At 44.0% G+C, this 23401-nt stretch overlaps 1 protein-coding gene across 4 annotated transcripts in view; it reads left to right on the top strand.

The window, feature by feature from the left end:
- Positions 1–23401, top strand: part of KLHL13 (kelch like family member 13) — a 553397-nt gene that overhangs the window by 213979 nt on the left and 316017 nt on the right. The window lies entirely within an intron of this gene.

Consider the following 23401-nt stretch of genomic DNA (forward strand, 5'->3'; position numbering starts at 1 on the left):
TAAGAGTGTCTGTGTATAATGGCTTTGTAAAAACTTTCAAGGCAGGCCTCGTCAATTCTTTAAAATCCTGCTAGATCTGCTGATCGCGTAACTTTAGTTTACCTACTCGACGTAAGACAAATGCACTCGACCCTTGATGATAATTGAACATTTTTACCATCGCTTTTTGTAAAATGGTGCTTGTCGCTATAAGCCCACTTCATGCTTGACGCACTGCTGCCTGCCATTCACAGTGAACTCTTTATTTGACATTTCCTGCAAAGTTTGTTTGCAGTAAATATCAAATCAGTTTAAAAAATCCCAGAATTTCATTGTACTCGCTAGCAAAGGCGAGTACCGTATAAATGTTTCACAACCTTAATAAAAACTCCTTGAGTATGCATGTGTTCATTAGATTTTGCGAGGCCTCGAGGTGGAAAATGTCTCTTGAATGCATGAAAAAAAACCAGTGATGAGGTCATAATGTCAGATCTAGAAGAATAGATTTTCTTACTGTTTTCTTTGACGGTTGGGCATAAGTGCAATTTCCAATTTGGATTCACTTCTTTTTTGGCATTTTAGTATGATTCACCTAAGCAAATTGGCGGTAAAATGTTGGTACTGGTGATTTAGGGTTAGATTTTGTTATCTAGAATATAGAGTTGGGACATTTCTGGTTGCAATTTCAAGGATCAAAATTAAGATTGGATAAGCAGGAGCTAAAAGGAGCTCCTGTGTATACAGCATGAACCAGTGACTGGGCTACCAATGGGGAACAAGCAGCTAGTACATTAGGGTTTCTGCAAACCTAACTTCAACATAAGATGCAAACATATCATTTTGTCCATTATTTATGATCCCTCACGCTTTGAATGTGGTGTAGATTTGTCAGTATGTTTATTCATACATTGTCCCAAACAGAGTTAAATTCACATAGGTGTGTTTGTTTGGCATCAGTTGGCCTAGGGAGTCAAAAGTAGCTCCTGGTAGAAGTTTGTGTCGAGCTAACCAGGCTCATCCATGCTACAAGCAGGAGCTACATAGCTCCCAGCTCCCCTCAATTTCGAAACCTACAATTTACAGATGTTTAGACAATTTATGAATTGTAGATCCGGAAGGTAATAATCTCAGACTGCTGGATGAAGGATTTAAGGGCTTGTTAATTGTACATTTGATCTATTGTTGTGATACCCAGCAGTTGTAATTAGCAAAAGTTCATTTTTTGTTGGTTCTCAGGTTTTTAAAGGCATGGTCTAGTAAAAAATGTTATTTAAAAAATAGATAGGCAACATAAAAAAAAATACTAGCATTCTCTTTTTTAAAACTTCCTATGTAACGTTTTGAGCTATTCAAGCTAAAAATTAGCAAAAGCAAGCACATGAGCGCATCCATTTTGTGAAATGGACGCCCTCCTGTGCTGGCTTTTGCTTTTGCGGCACTAATGAAGGAAAAGCCAGCCAGCTGTAGTAAACAAAAGCTACCGCTGGGTGGCTTTCCCTTCATTAGTGCTGTACGCAGAGGACGGGGGGGACCGGAGACCAGAGCAGGAAAGCTGCAGCTGAATCTCGGTAAGTGCTATTTATTTTTTTTAAAAAAAATAAGCACTAGCTGCGGTTTTTCTTTTCAAGTTTCTCAGGCTCCTCTGGCTCGGAGGCCCAGAGCCCCAAATGGGAAAGCAGATTTAGGCAGAAACAACGCGGCTGTGTTGGAAAAACCGCAGCGTTTTCCAACACAATAATGTTGTATTTATGTTTGCGGTCGCTTCAAAAGCGACCGCAAACATAAATACAACGTTTTTAAAGCTGCAGTTTTATTTCTAAGTTTTCCGGGCTCCTCCAGCCCGGAAAACTTAGAAAAAAAAACGCAGCTAGTGCTTGTTTTTTTTTTTTAAATAAATAGCACTTACCAAGATTCAGCTGCAGCTTTCCTGCTCTGGTCTCCGGTCTCCGTCCCCCCGCATACAGCACTAATGAAGGGAAAGCCACCCAGCGGTAGCTTTTGTTTACTACAGCTAGCTGGCTTTTCCTTCATTAGTGCCGCAAAAGCCAGCACAGTAGGGCAAATGGATGCGCCCATGTGCTTGCTTTTGCGAATTTTGAGCTTGAATAGCTCAAAATTTTACATAGGAAGTTTTAAAAAAGAGAATGCCAGTATTTATTTTTTATGTTGCCTATCTATTTTTTAAATAAAATGTTTCACTAGACCATGCCTTTAATTTTAATTGTTGAGGTTTTCAACAATCATTACCATGAGATGCTTTTATAACTTGTATGTCTAGGTGAGTCTATGCCTGTTGGTTAAAATGCAGTGTTCTCCAATTGGGTTTCAAATGGAATCAGAATTGTTAGGCTCTGAAGGGGCATACGACTTATGGTCATTTGCTGGAGCCTGAATACATTTACTGTAATTCAGGTAATGTGTATGTCTGCACTGTTTGACATTTGTATTTCGTTTAGGGAAATCCTCTCGTTTCCACACTATTGCAGTAAATCATAATCTTAAGAACAAACTAATCCATGAAGCCTTTCTGGAAAAGATTGGGAGTTTGTTGACAGGGTAGACCATATGGGAATAGCAAAGTTTTGAGTCTTGCCTTTCCAACTAAAAGGGTGCCATCTTGTCAGTATTTAGTTTGTAGTCTGAGCAGTTTCTTGTAAATTACTGGGAAGGGACTGAAAGTACTGACACTGATGGCTAGTAAATAAAGAGGCATCCGTGCCTTTGTTACATATCTTAGATGCATGCTCTTGTATCAGGGATAAACAAAGGTTTATACAGACACACACCTATCTGTTTCAGAATTGTATATTTAACTTAATGGAAGTAGTGAGGTGCACAGGAGTGTATATCAACCCTGACACTGTGTCGTAGTGGTACAAGACCAAAGGAAACTGTGTCCACGCTCTGTGGAACACTGTCGCCCCGTGCACACTCAAGATATTGTTGACAAACAACATTCATAAAAATATATAGATAATATTACAAATCAAATTTAAGATACAGTGGGTTGTCCACATGCATGTTACATATACAAATTACTCTTTCAATTTTGTTTTTTTCAAATTTTTACTTAAGAACTTGTGAACCTGTAGTGTTAGTACCAGTATTATATTGATATTGTACAATATAGTACTTCAGATGTAACAACTCATCAGAAACCAACATTAATAGTGTATCAAACAGAAAAGTTTTTTTTAAAAGGAAACAAATTTGCACAAAAGCTCAGTGCGTTTCGGGATCTGATATCCCTTCTTCAGGAGCAGGATTTCATGTTAGTCCAATTGACTTTTTCTTAAAACAAATGCTCTGTAGGATATAATAGAAAACATTTCGGTTAGCTATTCTATACTGTTCTGAATCCTTGATGAATCGTACTCCAGGAATTAGCATATTCGTACCTATCGTGGATGCCAACTGCAGATCGCTAAGGGTATCGCAAGGGTGGAGGTCCTTAAAGGGCATTTTTCCAGGTGTGTAGAGAGTCACCCTAAGTCTAGGTAACCTAGAAAAATTAATATAGGGTCCCTTTTAGTCCATGTGTTATATTTATCTCATAAGGAGCTCAAATAAGCAAGTAACTGATAATTGAGTAATACTTAAGGGGATTCAGAATCCTACCTGTCTCTAGTTGGTCAGGCTATGTAGTTTCTAATTGGTCCTCTGTTCGAACTGCATGTGCTGTGGCTTGGCCCACAAAACCAGTAGTCACCGGGTCCTTAGTATTCTGTAGAGGTGATATTAAATGTACTCAGGATGGAGATGACTGATCGTAGGGTATGCTTCACCATAATCCTGTTTATTATATCCATTTGCAGATAAACAGTACATTTATCGTACCTGTCCACAGGTGGAGTTTTAAATGCCACGAGAAAACCAATTAGAAAACTACATAGCCTGACCACCTAGAGACAGGTAGGATTGTGACTCCCCTTAAGTATTACTCAATTATCAGTTTCTTATTTGACCTCCTTATGAGATGAATATAACACGTGGACTAAAAGCGACCCTTTATTAATTGTCCTATGTTACCTAGACTTAGAGTGACTCTCTACACACCTGGAGAAATTCCCTTTAAGGACCTTCTCCATTGCGATACCCGTAGAGATCTGCAGTTGGCATCCACGACAAGTATGAATATGCTAGTTCGGGGAGTACGATTCGGAACCGTATAGAATAGCTAACCGAAATGTGTTCTATTATATTTTACACAGCGTTTGTTTTAGGAAAAAGTCAATTGGACTAATATGAAATCCTGCTCCTGAAGAAAAGATATTGGATCCTGAAACGCGATTTTGTGCAAATTAGTTTTCTTTTTATAAAAAAATCTTTTCGAAGGGATTGTGTCCTCCGACGTATTCCTTATCTTTGATAATTTGTCTCCAGTTTGCTGGCCTCGGAACATTTTTTCTCAGTAGGGGGCGCTGCGCTTCGACGTCCGTCGAGTTGGTGTCCCTCGACAGCCACCGTATCGGCGCCAACGTCACCATGCCCATAAATAGCCACGGGCAGCGTCCGTTGCTCAGTTCCGTTTTTCCACGCTTCGTGGTGCCGCGGAATTTCGTTGCTCAGTTCTTCAGTCAAATATACTTCTTTATTCCTCAAGAATACCGACTCGTACTCGATGGCTTCCTCATCCGAACCGACGACTCCACGGTTCGCCTTCAAAAGATGTCGAGACTCTGAAAAGAAAATGTCATTGACGGATCCTCACAGGATCTGTTTGTGGTGCCTGGGAGTCGAGCACCATTGTTTCGGAGTGCGAGGACTGCATGTCCATGACGGCGAAAGTCTTGAAGGAGCGTAAGGGGAAGCTCAAGAGAGGTAAGGCAGTTAAAACTTCTTCGAAAGTTTCCTCGGCGGAGTCGAGACATTCGTCTCCTCGCCATCACAAAAGACATTCTCGTTCTAGGTCTCGAAGCAGTTCCCATCACTCTTCGAGATCTAAGCATTCAAAAAAGAGACATCGAAGATCCCCTTCTTCGTCGTCTTCCGTTTTCCCCGAAAAGGGTCTCCTGCCTCACAAAACAGCTCTCAGGTTGAGTGGGAGGAATTCAGGAAAAAGATACCTCGACCCCCTCGAAGACTGCTGAGGGTGATACCCTGGGTGAAAGACCCGAAAAATCAAAATGCTGCGAGTCGCAGCACCCGGCGAAAGAAGCTACTCGAGAGCGCCACAAACCCTCGAGTAAAGGCAAGGTTGCGTCTTCGATGCCATCGGCGAAAGTCCCTTCGACGCATAGATCTGCGTCTTCAACGCCATTATCGAAGGGTTCTTCGACGCACAGGTCAGTCGATTCGACGCCGTCTTCGACGTCGACGCCGAGAAAGGACAAACCCACGGCCACCTCACAGCCAGTGGCCATACCCAGAGCCTCGATCACGAGAATGTCGTCGACAACCTCGAGTAGAATTCCGATTCTCTCGAGTTCCTCGAGGCCTCTACCAACTTTCTCAACGCCTTTTTCGATGGCTTCGAAGCCTTTAACGTCCGCGTCGACGGCGTCTATGTTTTCTCAGCCAATTATGACGAATTTGGCCCCTTCTTCTCTGGAAATGGGATTTATACCATTTCCAATTTCTGATCATTCCAGAGCCTTATCATCTATTTATGAAGAAGGGGAGAATTCGGATCAGGAAAGACCTTTTGAGTTGCAGGGATCTGCAACTCCTGTACCAGAGAAATTTACCTCTGAGGGGAATGTAGGTTAAAGGACCTCCAAGAATCCTGACATGAAGCAAGTGAGTTGGACACTTCCCCAGAAGTGGAATTTGCCAAACCAGACCCAGGGGAACATGCTGAAGAACCTTGATGGCAAGGATAATAGAGTTTATGGGGTGGTCTACACCCTCATCTGCTTTTCAGCAAGACGACCTCACAGACATTTTGGGTAAAGGTCCACAGGAGGATCCTGTGGTGCCATTTCATGCGGCATTACAAAGGAAAATATTGGCTGAGGTTATCCCGGCGGTTAACAAAAAATTATCAGCCAAATATAGGGTGTCTAGTGCTGACCCTAAATATTTATCCAGACACCCAACTCTGTAGAGTCTGGTTGTTCAGGCAGCAACTTCATCAGGTAGTAAATCGGCTTACCCTACTGTTCCACAGGACGGGGATGACAAGAGATATGACTCTATGGCCAAAAGTCTTTTCTGCATGTAGCATGGCGTTGAAATCCATCAATGCTACTTGTACACTCGCAAGGTTCAGCCACACACTTTGGGAGTCTGCTTCATCAGCGGCTGACTGCCGCCCGGAGGGAGAAGAAAGGGAAGCGTTTCTAAACATCACTAAGGATGGTAAAGACGCAATGTACGAAACCCTTCAAACTGACATTGATCCTGCTGACAGCATCAGCAGGGCCATGGCGGCAAGTACAACAACCCGGAGATTTTCTTGGTTGCGAAAGTCTGGTTTTGCTCCAGATGTGCAAAGCAGACTGTTGAATATGCACTTTGACGGTTCTTCTTTGTTTTGTAAGAAGGCAGATGACAGTTTAGAAAAGCTACAAACATCAAAGGCAGCAGCAAAATCCCTGGGAGCTGCAATCCGTCAGACACCATATCGCCCCTCAGGAACCTCTTGGAGAGGTAAGTCCTTTTGCTTCTATTCTGCATTTGGAAGAGGCAGAGGAGAGTCGGTTCAAAGGGGCCAGAAAAGATTCACCCGAGGTGGACGGGTTAAAAATACAAAAGCCGCAGCAGGTGCCTCTTTACCCTCGGCATCTGCATCTGCCGCCTCCAAACCGCTCTGAGGACTCTCCTCACAAGACACCAGTAGGGGGCAGGTTAACTCAACATCTGACGGAATGGCAGGCTATTACGTCAGATGCTTGGGCATTGGAGACAGTTACCCAAGGTTACTGCCTGCCTTTTCTATGCATCCTTCAGAGTCATCCACCGGGGAACAGCTCTCTGAAAGTTCCAGATCCGCTCCTCTTGCAGGAAATTGTAGACCTGCTAGAGAAAGGTGCCATAGAACCGGTACCTGTAGCGGAGAGGAACAAAGGCTGGTACTCCCCCCTACTTTCTCATACCGAAGAAAGACGGAGGACTGAGACCTATCTTGGACTTAGGAGAATTGAACAAGTTCCTCAGGAAGGACAAGTTCAAGATGGTAACTCTCTCTCAGATCCTTCAGGCCCTCCAGCTCCAGGACTGGCTGGTATCTCTGGACCTCCAGGATGCTTATTTCCATGTGCCAATCCATCTCAAACACAGGAAATACCTGAGGTTCGCAATTGGCGGCTCTCATTATCAATTTCGAGTTCTGCCATTTGGGCTGACCTCCGCCCCGATGGTCTTCACCAAGTTAATGTAGGTAGTGGTGGCAAGTCTAAAGAGGGGAGGGATTCACGTCTACCCCTACCTGGACGATTGGCTGATCAGAGTTGTATCTTCTGAACAAGCTCAGATCCAGCTAGATTATGTCTGCCACTTCCTTCACAAAGTGGGCTTCTCCCTCAATTTAAAGAAATCACAGATGATACCATCACAGAGACTTCAGTTCATCGGAACGGTCCTGGACACTTCTCTGGGAAAAGCCTCGCCACCAGAGGTGAGGGCTCAAGATATTCTGCAGATGGTCACCAAGTTTCAAAATGCTCAACATCTCCCAGCCTTCGACTTTTTGAGGTTGCTAGGCCTCATGGCATCCTGCATCTTCCTTGTGCCAGAGGCTCTCCTGAGAATGAGATCTCTCCAGTGGGCACTAAGAACCCAGTGGTCGCAGTTCTCAGGAAAAATGACAGATCTCCTTCGGATTCCGGACAAGGTAGTCCGAGACCTTCAATGGTGGGCTTATCGAGAGAACATTTTGAAAGGAGAACGGTTTTGGCAACCATGGCCGGAGATCACAGTAGTCACAGACGCCTCACTCACGGGCTGGGGAGCCCATGCCAACGACTTGACCATCAGTGGTCGTTGGTCCCCATCGAGTCCAGACTACACATCAACCTATTGGAGCTGAGAGTGATCAGACTAGCGCTGAAAGCATTCGTGCCATCAGTACAGGGAAAAAATGTCCTGATAATGACGGACAACACAGTGGCCATGCCCTACCTCAACAAAAGAGGATGCGTGGGATCACTGCCACTGTGCAGAGAGGCAATGCAGCTCTGGTTTTGGGCAATTCAAGAAGGAATCTCTCTATCAGCAGTTCACATAGTCGGAGATAAGAACTTGACGGCGGACGTTCTGAGCAGGCAGGGCACAGTCTCCCACGAGTGGGAACTAGCTCAGGAAGTCCTTCAGGAGATCTTTGCCCTTTGGGGAACCCCTCAAGTGGATCTGTTCGCCAACAGAAAGTGCGATCTGTTTTGTTCAAGGGAATTTCCGCCGACAGGAGCTCTAGGGGACGCGTTCGTAGTGGACTGGGAGTTTCCACTCCTGTACGCATTTCCACCAGTCCCCGTCATTTCTCAAATGATCAGTAGGTTGAGAAGATTCCGGAGGACCATGATCCTAATTGCCCCAGACTGGGCCAGGAGAACATGGTACCCGGACCTTCTGGACATGTCCATCTGCCCTCCAATTCGCCTTCCACTCAAGGAGAATCTTCTCTCACAGAAGGGAGGTCAGGTTCTCCATCCAGACATCAGAACCCTCAACCTTCACGCTTGGCTTCTGAAAGGTTGAGATACAAGGATTGGGACCTCCTTGATGAGGTCATGGAGGTGTTGCTTTCGGCCAGAAAGTCTTTATACCGCTGCCGTTGGAACAAATTTTTCAGCTGGTGTAGAGTAGAGAATATCGACCCCTTTTCATGTGGTACACCAACGGTGTTATCCTTTCTACTCTATTTGGCAAATTCAGGCCTTCAAATTGGCACTATCAAGGGCTATCTCGCAGCGCTATCGATATTCAAGCGCACTGCAGAGGAGCCATCGTATTATAAATTACCCTTAGTAATACAATTTCTAAAGGGATTAACTAATGTCTATCCTCCAAGACCATTCCAAGTTCCCTTATGGGACTTAAATTTAGTCTTACATTTCCTGATGGGTACTCCTTTCGAACCACTCCACTCTTGTTCGCTAAGATTTCTCACCCTTAAAACTGTCTTATTAGTGGCACTAACATCCGCTAGAACGGTGAGCGAATTACAAGCTCTATCTTGTAAACCCCCTCAGACAATTTTTCATAAAGACAAAGTTGTCCTACAGGTGAAGCCTAATTTCCTCCCAAAGGTGGTGCTGAATTCCACATCACTCAGAAAATTACCTTACCTTCATTCTATCCTCCTCCCCATCCGGGGAAAGAGGAAGAAAGGCTACATAGGCTGGACCCAAGGCTGGCTTTAAGCTTTTACATCAGCAGACTTGCTAGGATTAGGCAAGCAGACCAACTGTTTGTAGGTTACTCAGGGCACAAATTGGGACTACCGATAACAAAACAGACCATTTCCAGATGGATTATTTTGGCCATTCTGGAATGTTACAAACTAGCAGGGAAAGAGCCTCCTCAAAATCTTAGGGCTCATTCAACCATGGGTATCGCAGCCTCTTCGGCCCTCCAAAGAGGGGTTCCGGTTCGAGACATATGTGCGGCTGCCACATGGTCGTCCGCACATACCTTCACAAGAATTTACAACCCAAATTCCTCCTCTAGTCAAGAGACTAGGTTTGGCAAAGCCGTATTACATTCTGTTCATTCCTAAAGGGAAACATGGCGTTTTTACTCCCACCTCCAATTACACACCACTGCTATGGGAGTCTATCAAAGATAAGTAATACGTCGGAGGACGGAATCCCTTCAAAGAACAAGTTGCATCTTACCTGGTAATGTTCTTTCGATGGGATGTTCCTCCGACGTATTCCTTATCGCCCCTCCCATCCATCCCTGAAGTAATACTTCCCTTGTGGTTGCAGTTTACGCTCCTTCAAGGTCAATTACCAATTCATGCAGGACTTGCCTTATGCTACAAAACGGAACTGAGCAACGGATGCTGCGCGTGGCTATTTATGGGCATGGTGACGTCTGCGCCCATACGGTGGCTGTCGAGGGACACCAACTCGACGGACGTCGATGCGCAGGGCCCTCTAATGAGAAAATATTTTCCGAGGCCAGCGAGCTGGAGACAAATTATCAAAGATAAGGAATACGTCGGAGGAACATCACATCGAAAGAACGTTACCAGGTAAGAAGTAACTTGTTCTTCTGTTTGATACACTATTAATGTTGGTTTTTGATGAGTTGTTACATCTGAAATACTATATTGCACAATATGAATATAATATTGTCAACTGGTACTAACACTACAGGTCCACAAGTTCTTAAGTAAAAATTTGAAAAAAACTTTAAAAAACAAAATTGTAAGATTGTGTATATGTGATATACATGTGGATACCCCAATGTATCTTAAATTTGATTTGCCATATGGTCAATATATTTTTATGAATGTTTGTCTACAATTTGTTCTGTGGACGCGGTGCAAGTGTTCCACAGACCGTGGAAACTGTTTCCTTTTGTCTTGTATGAGGATAAGCATCTTAAGTTGCAAGCTGGTAGCTAGAATGCACGCACGCACGCACGCACGCACGCCCACACACACCTAGCCAAGTGCACATGTTTAGGCTTGATTGCATAGTTCTTGTTGAGATGTTATCATTGACTCAATGCTTCCATAGAAAGGGGCAGCACAGACTTGAACTAAAGATGCACAGACTCAGCCCAATTCCTGGCACCAGCCTCTCCCATTGACAACCAGATTTAAGCATGCTAAGTGCTGAACTTCAAAGCTGGAACACGTTACCCTTATACTTAGTGCGAGGATACACGCAGCCCTGGACTGTGCATACCTTTTGCCATTGCTTTCTTGTCCCTCCTCAGCAGGCTCATGTGGTGCACCCCCACACCCTTCTTGTTCATGTTCAATGCACTGTTTGAGAATCTTGGCATTTGTAGATCAGAAATGGAGGTAAGAAGGGCTTCAGTTCAGTTCTCCTTTAATTCGCAGTGCCTTAACATGATTCAGTTCATTAAGTACGCTATAGAAGTGATGGGGCCGCCCACACCATATAATTGCCCCAGAAAATCCATCAAGATTGTTTTGCAAAGGCTCTCCTCCATAACGCTCTGCCTACTTTAACTGGGGGAAGACCTGAACAATGGCCCCCAGCGATGACCAGAAACCTCACTGAGGTGATGTAAAAGCCTAAAAGGTGCCCATTTTCCTGCATAGCGCAAATCTTTTGTTTCCAACTGGCTTTTACTGTAAGGACTTATTAAACTGTACCTGTCAAAGGGTACTTTGCAGCCTAGAGTCTTTGCCAAAGGTTCACCCATTTTGGGCTAATGTAGTACCCTCAAATGAGCACTTCAAACCTAAAATATTTTCCTTGGTTTTGGATGCACCACATTGATGCACACAACTCATCCTGGGTATGAAATACAATACACCAGGTGTCCAATTACAGGCCACTTCCCTCTGAGTGTTTGGGTCTGGAGGCTCAAGATAAGGACCTCCTCTACCATTAATAAATGCATGAATTGGGAGCACCTTAGTGCACCGTAAGCCTCTGCCAGTTCTGAATCTCTGTTGCAGGCTCATTGACTAGAGTTCCCTTTCGTCCCATGCTGTATTTAACCTGTTAAGGGTCACCCAACTAGCAGGCCCCATGTGAAGATGTGTTGGACCAGAGGAGGGCTCCCCTTGCATTAATGAGGGATCATGAGTACTAATGGATTCCTTGTTTTCAAGTTCCCCATCTTTGAAATCCCTTTCCTTGTGGAATTTTGGCTTTAATATTTTTCAGCCACCAGGAAGCGCACTGCAGCTAGCTTAATCTGTGTTCCCCTTTTCCTTGCACACTCGGATGCTACCATCCAAATGCCACCACTTCATTTTGTTAAGTGTATCATGTTTCCGCTGATGACCTTCATCTTAAAAACCTACAAAACCAATGTTTGATCGACACCAGCACTGCATTCTGCATTTGGTGTCTGGACCGAGCTCATGACCCAGTGGAATGTGCCTCTTGCCAGTTGGTGCATCCAAAGGCTGTTCGAGTGCTGCTGTCACCCTACATAAAGGCAACAAAAGCCCTCTAAGTTGCTGGTTCTGGTCTGTCAGAGGCTTTAAAAATTAAGGATCGAAGATCCCATGCTGAATAAAGTCAAGAAGAACAATACAAAAAGGCGGCACAATGGATCTCGTTCCTTGAGCTCATCTTCTTCCAAAGGCCACACTTCTCTCTCCTCTTGAAGGATACCTCACCACTCTCTGCCTCAGTGGTTGGCATAGAAGTAAGAGGAATCGCCAGTTAAGGTTGCACAGGAGCCATCCTCCACTTACTTATCTATGCTTGAGCAGTGAGACGAGTTCAGGAAAAAAAATGCAAAATGTTTTTGCTAAGGCCCAGTACCTTCAGCACCTGCACCTTGCAAGGCCAAAAGAGCACTACCAGCCACTGCATCTGGTTGTGCTTGGTTGAGGGTTTGGCATAAGAGGAGGTTTTTGCTCACCCACATGACTCTGTCTTTGGGCATAGTAGCCCTTTGCAGATTACTGTAGCGCCATCCTGCGCTGGGTCTTACCACGAGATTTATCTGGGCCTCCCGAAGCAGAAGTCAGTATTTACCTAACATTAGCCAGACCTTTGGGGAAGGCACTTATTTACTTTTCTCCTGGCGTTCTTGGAAGAGGGAGAACTTGCAGACAACCTTTTTGAGCAGCATTTGTGTCTTGTGATTATGGCATTCGACCTTCAGGATGCCAATGGCCTATGCACCTTTCTGAACCTTTCTGATTACCTGCACTCGGTTACCTGTTTTTAACATGATGGCCAAGACAGAGGAATGTGTTGACATTACTGTTTCCCCTGTGGTCAACAAATATGATCTGGCGGTTTTATATATATATATATATATCTCCACACCACACCCCCTTCCCCCCATCTCCAGGAAATTGTTTTACGGCCCTCCCGTCTGCTCCGGCACGCTGGCAGTCGACAAGGATGTGGCTATGAAAAAACGTCGGACTTTTCTATTAATCCATTCTACATCTGAAAGCCAAGTAGGTCAAAGCTCTAGTACAGGGTCCGAGGCTGTCGCACTTAGTTTCTAATGCTATATTGTTCTTCCCTCCCTCCCTCCTCTTTGTGCGCTCTTTTATCAAAAAAGTATTCATTAATTTCAGGCAGGCTGCTATACCTTTAATATTTATTTCCTCCCTTTTTAGTTCCCCCCTTGTCCATCCATCACAGTCCATCTGCTTTGTAGTGTTTCTCTTGTCCAATTGATGTTTTGTCTTCTACATTTCTGGTGGGAAAGAATTGCAGAAGTTGGCTTCGTAGACACAATTATCCCAAAGGGGTTCATTTTGATTAGCTGAGAGGGCATGTTTCATAAGTATTTATTCTGTGAACTGCCTGATAGATAGGTAAATTGCTTTTACATGCTCATGTACTATGAACGAGTCTTCCCTGACGGGGACAATTTTCATGCATCTTCACTTTATTTGCCAGTCTGTTTTTCTGTTTATACAGGTTTTGGTTAAGCATAGACGTGTGTTCCCCTTATGCAAACCACTCCAATACAATCTGAACACTTTTGCTTACAGAAAATATGCATCACATGAACTGATTATGTCAGCTGGAGCATATTTTCTTTGTTTTAGATGCCATTGTTTTTTTCCGAACTCTGCAGAAGGGTGACCACCAAGTGTGTGATTGTAAAAATGCCATCTATTTTTATAAACCTAAATTCATAATACTTTCATCATCTGGGGTACAGATGTCTGATATTTTTCTCAGGCATTCATGTTCAGTGGACAACTTTATGAAGCACAGCTGCACATACTTTTGTTGGTGCTTGTGCAAGAAACTTTTTTGTCAATGTTTTTGTCACTGCGGATTCTGAAAAATACGATTATGTGCAAGGTTTGTTTTTGTCTAGATTACATGTACCATACCCTGGGTTTGCATGTAAAAATATATAGATACATTCTCTTTTCAGAATAATACGAATATCTTCAGTTTGGTTAATCGAACTTTGACTTGCTTTTTGTGTCCTAAACCTCTGCACAAGTGCCTTGTATAAAGCCTTGTTTTTTTGGGTACATAGAAAACCTAATACAAGAAAACACGGTTTTTTTCAAGTCTATCTCTTCATTTCTATGTCAAAATATTAATGAAACTTCACCAAATTTGTCATGCATATTTGATTTGAGTCCGTTTATCACACGTTTAATGAACTTATATGGACGTTTCTTCATTTTCCTTTGGAAAGTGCCGTGTATGGTGTTGCTAGCTCAACACCATTACATGTACGTTTTTACATTTTTTAAATTATTCCACATTTTTAGTTATGAAAGGTGTATTCAATACTTCTTCTAAGGTTAATAGGGTTTATCTAATCCCTTTCCCTCTGCTCTGCTGACGTTTCACCCTTAAAACCTTGTGTCTCTTACTTTCACTACCTGGGAACCGTTATGGAGTCACCGTTTCTGAGCTTGATACAGTTTTGCTGTGTTTAAAACGCATTTGGGCTAGATTTAGTGTCAAGATGCCAGAAAAAAGGACGAAATCCCCAAAAGCTTAGTGGTAAATTTGGAGTGACAATTATTTATGAGGAGTGGGTCTGCTTCCTCTATCAAGACGATAATGTGCCAGGCTGCGAGATTTGCAAGACAACTTTGTCCTTTTGGATATTGAATGGTGCGACGCCCATTCAGGGCAATTTAATACCCACCCCAGCATAAATCCTACAAATACCAGTTTCTAATTCTTGACTATAATCCCATTCAGTGGTTCACAACTCGACAATCCCACGCTACACCCTGGATCAGGAAACAAACTGTTTTGTAACAATGTGTTATTTTTATTTCAGGGTTGAAAATCTTAGATTATATAGACATGACAATAAAGGGTCAGATAATATATTTGATTGTTCACAAGCAAAGATTTCAAACAGAGAACAATGCCATACATGTTTAAATCTTGCTACCTAAAATGGACAAGCGAAATATATTGGAAAACGATTTATATTGAACCATCTTACCTTGTTATGCTGCTTTTTTCTATTAAAAATATATATGAAGTTGATGTGCATGGCATATTCTAGGTTGCTCTAGCCTTACCTTACAGCTAATTTTTCTATGCATCTGACTGGGTGGCTCTGGTACGTCCACTCGGGTTCCTCTCCCTTGACTGCCAGTGCTGTGTGCACCCGATAGCTGCCCCGCTGTTGACATGGCAGTTACGACTGCAAAGTGTCTGTTCCTGTTGCTCTGCTGCTGACTGGGCGGCTGGGTCTGTGGGCCTCTTCCTGCTGCTCTGCTGTCTGATGTTTCACAAGCTGGCAGAGAACTTTGTGATACTTACATGTTGGGCTACTATCGTGCTCCCAGTTCTATGTCATTACATCAACAGCCTTTTTTATGTTTAAAAGGAAATCTTTTTAACAAAAAAATATGTTTTGGAGGGTTTCCCCCAGCCCCGCTCTCCTATTGTTTTTTTTTTTTACATATGCACGATACCCATACCCCTTATATGGCTTTCCCCACCCCTCCTATATTTGACAATTTCGTTTTTTTAGTAAAAAGGTTTTCGAAAAAAATAATACAAAAATGATTGTCTATGTAACAATGTTGTACCGTGCTCCCAATCTTGGTATGTCCTTACTGTCTGCTGAGCTGTGTGTATGGCCTGCATGCACACACATGCCCAATACATTCTAATGGTTAGAGTACATCCGACTAACCGTGCGCTTCTCATCCTAATTTATAATCTGGCTTGCTGAACATTGTAAAGACTGGAGGGGGGTTATATGTACTCCTGCCCTCTATATGGCAGAGTAGAAGCACAGAGCACCCCAGCCAAGGTTCTCTATAGGGTAGTGAAGAACGAGCAACCAAGGCATAAGCTCTCAGGAGGTGATGCAGGCTGGTTCTTAAGTACACTGTAGTCCCCAAGACCCCCACAAATGAATGTCTACACACTGTTATGTTCTAACACAGTTCTTAATATATGAATAAGGTACAAGGTATATACACAATTAAAAACACAATTTGTACTTTGGCAAATCTAATATAGCAAATGTATACAATGTCTATGTGGTATCACTCTTAACTCCTTTAAAATGCACCAGCTGCTGACCGTTTATAATGGCATACAAATCAAACAGTAATGTGCATCAGGAAGGAAGGCAAGTTAGGTTAAACAATGGCAGATTGGTTCTCCTGCTACTAAAACACAGTTCTGTGTGAGGATTCCCCCCACCTGGGCAACCTCTAATAAAGGGTATTAACAAGCCCAGTCCATTTATGTTTAAATTGTCTTGTTTCCTGGTTAAAAATGTCCATTACCCCAATGTACCTGAGTTAGTAGTGTTTCTTCGACAGCTCGTCAATGGGTTCCTCGTGAGTGTACTCCCTTTAAAGCAGGAGCCATGGCCGTTGAGATTCCGTGAAGAAAATGTGAACAGTGTTGTCGGAACAGCAGCTTCAAATTTCGGGGTGCTCGTTGACGATCAATCATGGATGTCCTGCGTAGACTAGGCATGCAGTGCACCTTAATGACACAGTTCGGGGCCGCAAAGTGGACTCAGTGACAAGCGTAGGCCCAGCAGCGGGCATCGCGTGTCAGCATTGGTGTCGACGATCGGGACTCGACCATGGCTGGACCTTCACTCGTCTGCGTCTTTGTGGACTTCAGGTGGTGGGAAATCCACTGGCGGATTCTCCTTGGTCGTCAGCAACTTAGGTTTTCCCCCGGATGGACAAAGTGGTTGACGGTTAAGGCAAGGGAGCCCTTAGTTTAAATATTCTTAGGCAATGGTGGAGCGTTGCTGCTCTGGTCATCGAGTAGCACAGCGACAAGCTTTCCCCGTTTCTGGGAAACACGAGTCAGCGGTTTCCAGCGGTCACGAAAATTCTTTGAACCCCGGTCGACGGTGATGTACGTCGGCGGCCTCGATGTCCTGGTGCTTCACTTCAATGTTTGTCTGCGGACCGCGTATCCGGCCGACAGCCTTTTGGGACTGACTTCCAGGGTGCGTTGATGATCGGCTTCTCCATGATGTTCCCTCTTAGCTCGGGGAGAGGTCTCATAAACAGGTCCTCTCTTGGATCAGTCCTTGATGGACACGACAGCTTTTGGATTTCGTCGACGGAGAGCAGGAGCAAACCACCTTCTTCCAACTGGGCTTCAAGGAGAAGCAGCTTCTTCAAATTTAAACTTCAGCTTCTGAACAATTCTGGTAAGTGAGAGGTCCCCAGATATACAGATCTGTCTTCATTCACACTGCTGAGCCAAGCTCAGTCAGCCAGTCAGGAGGGCATTCATGCAGGCAGCAGCCAGTCGGGCTCACGGTGCATTCAGGCCATTCGCTACCACCCAGACACCCATCACAAGGAATGTGGATTGGAGCAAACACTCAGCCTTTCAGCACACCACACTACATTCATTTCGGTATTCGGGCAGGGCTGTCTCATTCTTTGTGTCGCACACACAGATACCAGACACTCATAACATGGAATGCATATTGGTCACACACTCCATTCACCCAGGACCCCACCCCAAGGGTGTACCCACAACATACAGTCATCGGGAAGGTTCCAGCCAGTCTGGCCTGGACTTCCCCGCAATACCATATATGGTTCTTCCACCCAACAGCCAGTCAGAGTCGGGGGCTTCTGAGGATTTTGGGAAAATGAGGTAACTGGTAATAGAAACCAAGAGGCCACAGGGGCCATATTGTCTCCTATCAGGAATTCACTGATTCCTATGGTAGGGCCTGGGTATACCAAAATGGAGGATACTTGGAGCACCTGTCAAATTCAGCATGGAGCTGCCACCAGCTCATACCCTGCTCTGTGGGCACACACAGGTGCCCAAAAACTTACACTAGGCACACAGGGTGCCATAAGCAAATTCCAAGGGTCTCTGTTCTCCACAACCATTAATGGGAAGAGCTGCATTGCCACAAGTCCCACATGGACTCCTGTGCAGAATACAACACAGAACATACATGATAAGGGAGTACAGGACAAGGACATGGAGGCCCTGTCCCTCCAATGCATTTCCAGCATCACACACCTCCAGAATCACGGGGCCCTACTCCCAACCCCAAAGATAAGCAGTGAAAAGGTAAGGGTGGGTCTGGATTGTTGTGCCAGCCTAAGTGGTCTTTAATTGAGTAAATATAGGTGATTTAAGAATAATCTAGAATTTTGCTAATTATTTGTTGTTCATTTTTGTCAATTAGGTCTTGACAAACAAACATTAAAATCCTTCAGCCAACACGTATTTCGACAAATTGTCTTTGTCAAGGCAATGTTGAGTTCTTCAGTGGCCTGTAGTATGTGGGCAGGGACATAACCGAGGTAAGAAGGTCTGGTTAAGGACTCTGGTAGAAAAGAAGAGGCGGGTTTCTCTTTCGAAAGCCGCAAAAAAAGTCTTGCTTCCCACTAGTGACATAGAACTGCTATACAGCCGCTGCACACTGGAAATCTAGCCACTACAGCAAAATTATATGTGAGTGAACCTAAACAGAGCTGAGAAACTCAACTGAGAAATCCCTACTGTAATGTGTATCATACCCTGATACCCGTCAAGGTCCTCGAATAGTTTTTTCCCTGCATCGTGTTGGTCGAGTTTCTAGCTTTGTATAGTTCGTTGATCGTCATCGAGCATTTGTATTTGTCTGTTGAGATAGATTTGTATATTTCATGTTACCATCTTCAGCGACCACGCTCAATGCAATTACTTTGCAGCACTCTGGTGGTCAGGCGAATCGCAGACAGCCTACAACTCTTCAGGCTTTGGCCTTCACAGTAGAGAGAGTTGGGAGGAAAACATTTTAGGAGAATGTCTCCACACATTGCCGCCATAATACATATTGTCTCACTGTCCGCTGATGCTAGTCATGGAGAAAACTCCTTTTTAAACTTTGCCCTTCCTGTAACTGTAAATGTCCCAGCAAGGATACACACAACGTGTGTAACCATTGTTTTTCAAGAGACCATCAGGAGGCCAAATGTCAATCGTGCAAGCTCTTCAAGCTGAAGACCCTATTGGATCGATGATTGAACCGCTTGGCAGCCTGCACAATGCAAGCCGAGGCATCAACGGAATATCCCGCGGGTGCAGAGGAATCTAATGCTGAGAAGGACAGTACAGTCTCCATTACGATACTGAGGAGATATCCCATAGGTAAACAGAGGATTCATGAGTGCCGGTCGCCAGCTTCCAATGGCAGGTGTTCTGCTTTGTGATGTAGGCTTCCCCTGGTGACAACGGTAAACCTGAAAAACATGCATAGCTCTTGCACGGTGTTCAGTACGTCAACACAAAATAAAATAAAGCATACTGGAGCCTCCAGAGAGGAATTGTCCTTGTATCTCAAAATGTTCCAGGTGAACACAACTGCCTAGCAGACATACTAACAGGAACACAGATCAACCCTCTGAGCACGAGTGGGAGCTACATTCATGTATTTTAAACATTTTCTCACATTGGAGTCTTACGGACATAGATCTGTTTGCCACAGGAGAAAACACAAAGGCCATAAGTTTCGCCTCCAGGTTCCTGGGGAAGAGGTCCAAGGGGATAAGTTAGTATTAAATCTGCTTACACTTTTTCACCAACACCACTTTTGAACAAAATAATCCACAAGATGCATCAGTACCACGTAACCATGATCCTAGTCGCTCCAATGTGGCCATGGCTGACATGGTATTGACACCTTCTCGATTATATATAAAGAAGTTAATGGTGTCTCCCTCTATCCCTTTCTCCTTCTCCCTAGTTTGTGGAGAGGTTAAGTTTTTGGAGACCAGCTGACCCACCGTCAATCATTTTAGAAGTTGCCCCTGAAGAATGACCCAATATTTATGTGTGGGGACTGAAACATGTCGGGCAGTTTTAAATAACCACTTATTTGGGTCTAGTGTAGAAAAAAAAAAATTCGGGCACACTTGTGGTTTGGATACATTTTTTTGCATTATTTTAAATGTATTTGTATACAAAATGTGTGCAATATCTTTTTATGTGTAGTGGGTTTTAAGTGCTGTCACCTCTGTTTTATTACATGAATTTTAAATTAAATATGTTGTACTATATGATGCATTCGCTCTGCTATACCAATCAGTAGGCCTGGGATGGGAGTCTGTAGCATTTATTGCTTATAATTCAATTTTCTTTCTTTGCTGTATACGCAATATAATGTTACCCAGACAATACAAAGGAAGGTTCTGCAGCCCTTGTCCGGCCACGGGTAGACCTGGGTTTTTGACTTGTTTACACATGATTAACACCTTCTCAAAATGTCCATTTGCCTACCAATTAAACTAATATGCCCTTACAACATGTAGTCACAGAATCAAGGGTTCACCCTGCACCCATATCCTTGGACATTGAGCAGCTTTGCTGCTGAAGTTATACAGTTTGGCCTTCATAATTTAACAGACAGATGTAAAGAAATGTTAAAGGAGGCATGTAAACTCTAGACACTGCTACTTTAATAAAAGGAAAGGATTTGTCATATGGTGTAATAAGTCAAATGTCAAACCAATTGACAGTTCAGCATTGCGTATAGTGCACTATCTATAATGCGCCTACACAGCAAAAGGTGTTTCAAGGCGCAGCAAGACAAAAGGGGAGTGTGGTGAAGGGGGAAGAACAGAGATAAAGAAAAAATTGGCCTTACTAGGCCTTGTCATTCGGATCTTGCAAGTGCAGTAACAAGATGTGCGGAGGAGAGAGAAGGGCAAGGGGCAAGTGCTGGTCAATTCATTAAATGTCCATGTAGCTCCTGTGACAAATAACAGGAATGTGTCCCTTCCCCCCAAGGGGGACCCCGTTCCCCATCTGTTAGGCTAGGAAGGTAACTCCACTCCACAACACCCTCCCTAGGGGTTGAGGCACTTGGGACCTTACCGGAAGAGACTCGCCCTTTGGGGACAGGGACTCCTGTTCCTGTGAGGCGCTCTCTAGAAAACATCCCAACAGTACCTCTTGAATATATTTGGTGAGAACTTATATGAAGATAGAAGTATGTGGTATGTCAACTGGAAACACTAAGTGTTTCTTTAAAAAAAAAGAAGGGAGGGACAGAGGGGGGAGAGGGAAACGTGCGTGCTGGGGAAGCGGCTAAGTCATATATGAGAGGGGAGGAGATTGGGGAGCAGGGAAACCCTGTGAGCTACAAAACTGCTCAATGGCTGGTGCAGAGGCAAAGCTGGATGCGCAGCATCCTGGAATCAAGGGAGAGCAGGGAAACCCTGTGAGCTACAAAACTGCTCAATGGCTGGTGCAGAGGCAAAGCTGGATGTGCAGCATCCTGGAATCAAGGGAGAGCAGGGAAACCCTGTGAGCTACACAACTGCTCAATGGCTGGTGCAGAGGCAAAGCTGGATGCGCAGCATCCTGGAATCAAGAGGGTGAGAACAAAAGTGGTGGCATGACTATGAAAAGCTTGTGGTGCACTGGACTGGGGTTAGGGGGGTCCGAGAAACCACATCAAAAGCACTCCGCGATTGAAGACACAGAATCTAACGGTATCAGAAATACTGTTCAACCATCCTAGATGACAGCATGAAGGAAGAAGCATTGAAAAAATGAGAGGGGCCAGGCTGGCGGAAGAGATAATCGACCCGAGCGAGTAGGTGGCATGGTGACGTTCTCCCTGAAAGCAACAGGTAACAGGGGACAGAGAATCGTAATGGGACTAATCATGCTTGTCCCAGTCAATGCAAAGAAAGCAGAGTTCAAGAAAGGAATGAAGTAATAAGACACAAGCCAGAGGATAAGGCTGTATCGGAATGTATGTCCAAAGATGGAGATCAGAAAGAGATCAACAGTTGTGAACAGTAGAAAAGAGAAAAGAAGCCAAAAGGAGAGATTTATAAATATATGATAACTTTACCATGGGAAGAGGAACAAAGAACTCTCTGTAGAGAGAACCAATGGGCGGGCAATAAACCACCTGAGAACATTTACTACAAGAGAAAAGAAACAAAAGTCCAATTAAGTTTTGAACGAACGGATTAAAATGGTCACCCAAGAAAAACCGCACCATATATGGACCTAGACACGTGAAGAATCGTGGATACTGTACACATCAGAGCAGGGATAGTATTATATACACGCCCTGTCGACGTTCCTCTTTGAAACTGAAAATAAGTCGCTAAGCAGAGATCCCCTACCTGAAGAGCATGAGTGGCAACTCAACAGAGACATTTTAGCCCATATCTTTTCCCTCTGGGGCTATCCTCCTTTAGACTTGTTCACCACAAGCCTAAACGCACAATGCCCAGACTTTGCATCCAGGTTTCCCCAACCCAGATCCAAGGGGAACGCCCTGTGGATGAAGTGGTCAGGTAAATGTGCTTGCACTTCTCCCCTGACACCGCTCCTGACCAGAATAGTACAGAAGCTGCACGAGGAACAAGTAATTAATCCTGGTGGCTCCAATGTGGGCATGTGATGTCATCATTGTGGTCATAGGCTGCCCAACGGGGACGCTAAATTAAGGTGGCTTTAGCAGAATTTCAGGGGTTTTGTTAAGTTCTAACTTTAAAGTCCATGCAACAAAAATATGTTCCTTGAATTTCACAGGTTTTGTTATTCCATACGGATTGTAAATGAATAATATAGACACTTGGACTATTGAAAACGATCTATCATGTGTAGAAAGTAAAATAAAAATAAATTGTGCAACCACATTCCCCCCCAATAAACCTGCTCTTAAAAAACTTTGCTTCATTTTATAGGGTTTACATTTATATGTACTGTTGATGAATATAAAAGTTCTTACAGTAACTGTGTACCAAGACTATATTCAATGTATCCTAAAATAAATCTTTACAAGACTACTGCCCACATACATATATGTACATGTTTTTTTTAAAAAATGGTTTTATAGCCATGGCTACCAAGGCTGCATGCGTGACTAAATGCGTCAACGACTGGGGAGGGTAATGTGGGGGGGTTTACCCGCAATTCCACAGGGGATAACGGCAGCTATAATGAAATATATAAGGATATATATATATTTTTTAACACACTGGGCCTCATTACGAGGTCAGCGGTAAGGGGTTAACGGCAACGGTAAGGGTGTCGTTGCCGTTAACCCCTTACCACCGCATTACAAGGTCTCTTAGCGGGAGCCGCTAAGGGACCAGGGAGCTAATAACGGGCCAACTATTAGCGGGCCCGTTATTAGCTCCATCCGCATTCCCATTGAGACTTATGGGGACTTAACGGGTCCTCCAAGGTTGGAATGACCCGGTAAGTCCCTATTCCGAGAACCCGAACCCGGAATGCGGTAATGGGGTAGCCATGGTGCTAATACCAAAGAAATTGCACACAAACTCTTTGATCTCCTTTTTGCTGTGTTGGTCCTTTACGTAGAAATATTGCCAACTGTCAGAAATTCTTTTGTGTGCACATGGCTTCTTCTGTAGTGATAAAGCTCAAGC

Source organism: Ambystoma mexicanum, chromosome 5p (genome assembly GCF_040938575.1).
Source record: "Ambystoma mexicanum isolate Mex_15411 chromosome 5p, UKY_AmexF1_1, whole genome shotgun sequence".
NCBI lineage: Eukaryota > Metazoa > Chordata > Amphibia > Caudata > Ambystomatidae > Ambystoma > Ambystoma mexicanum.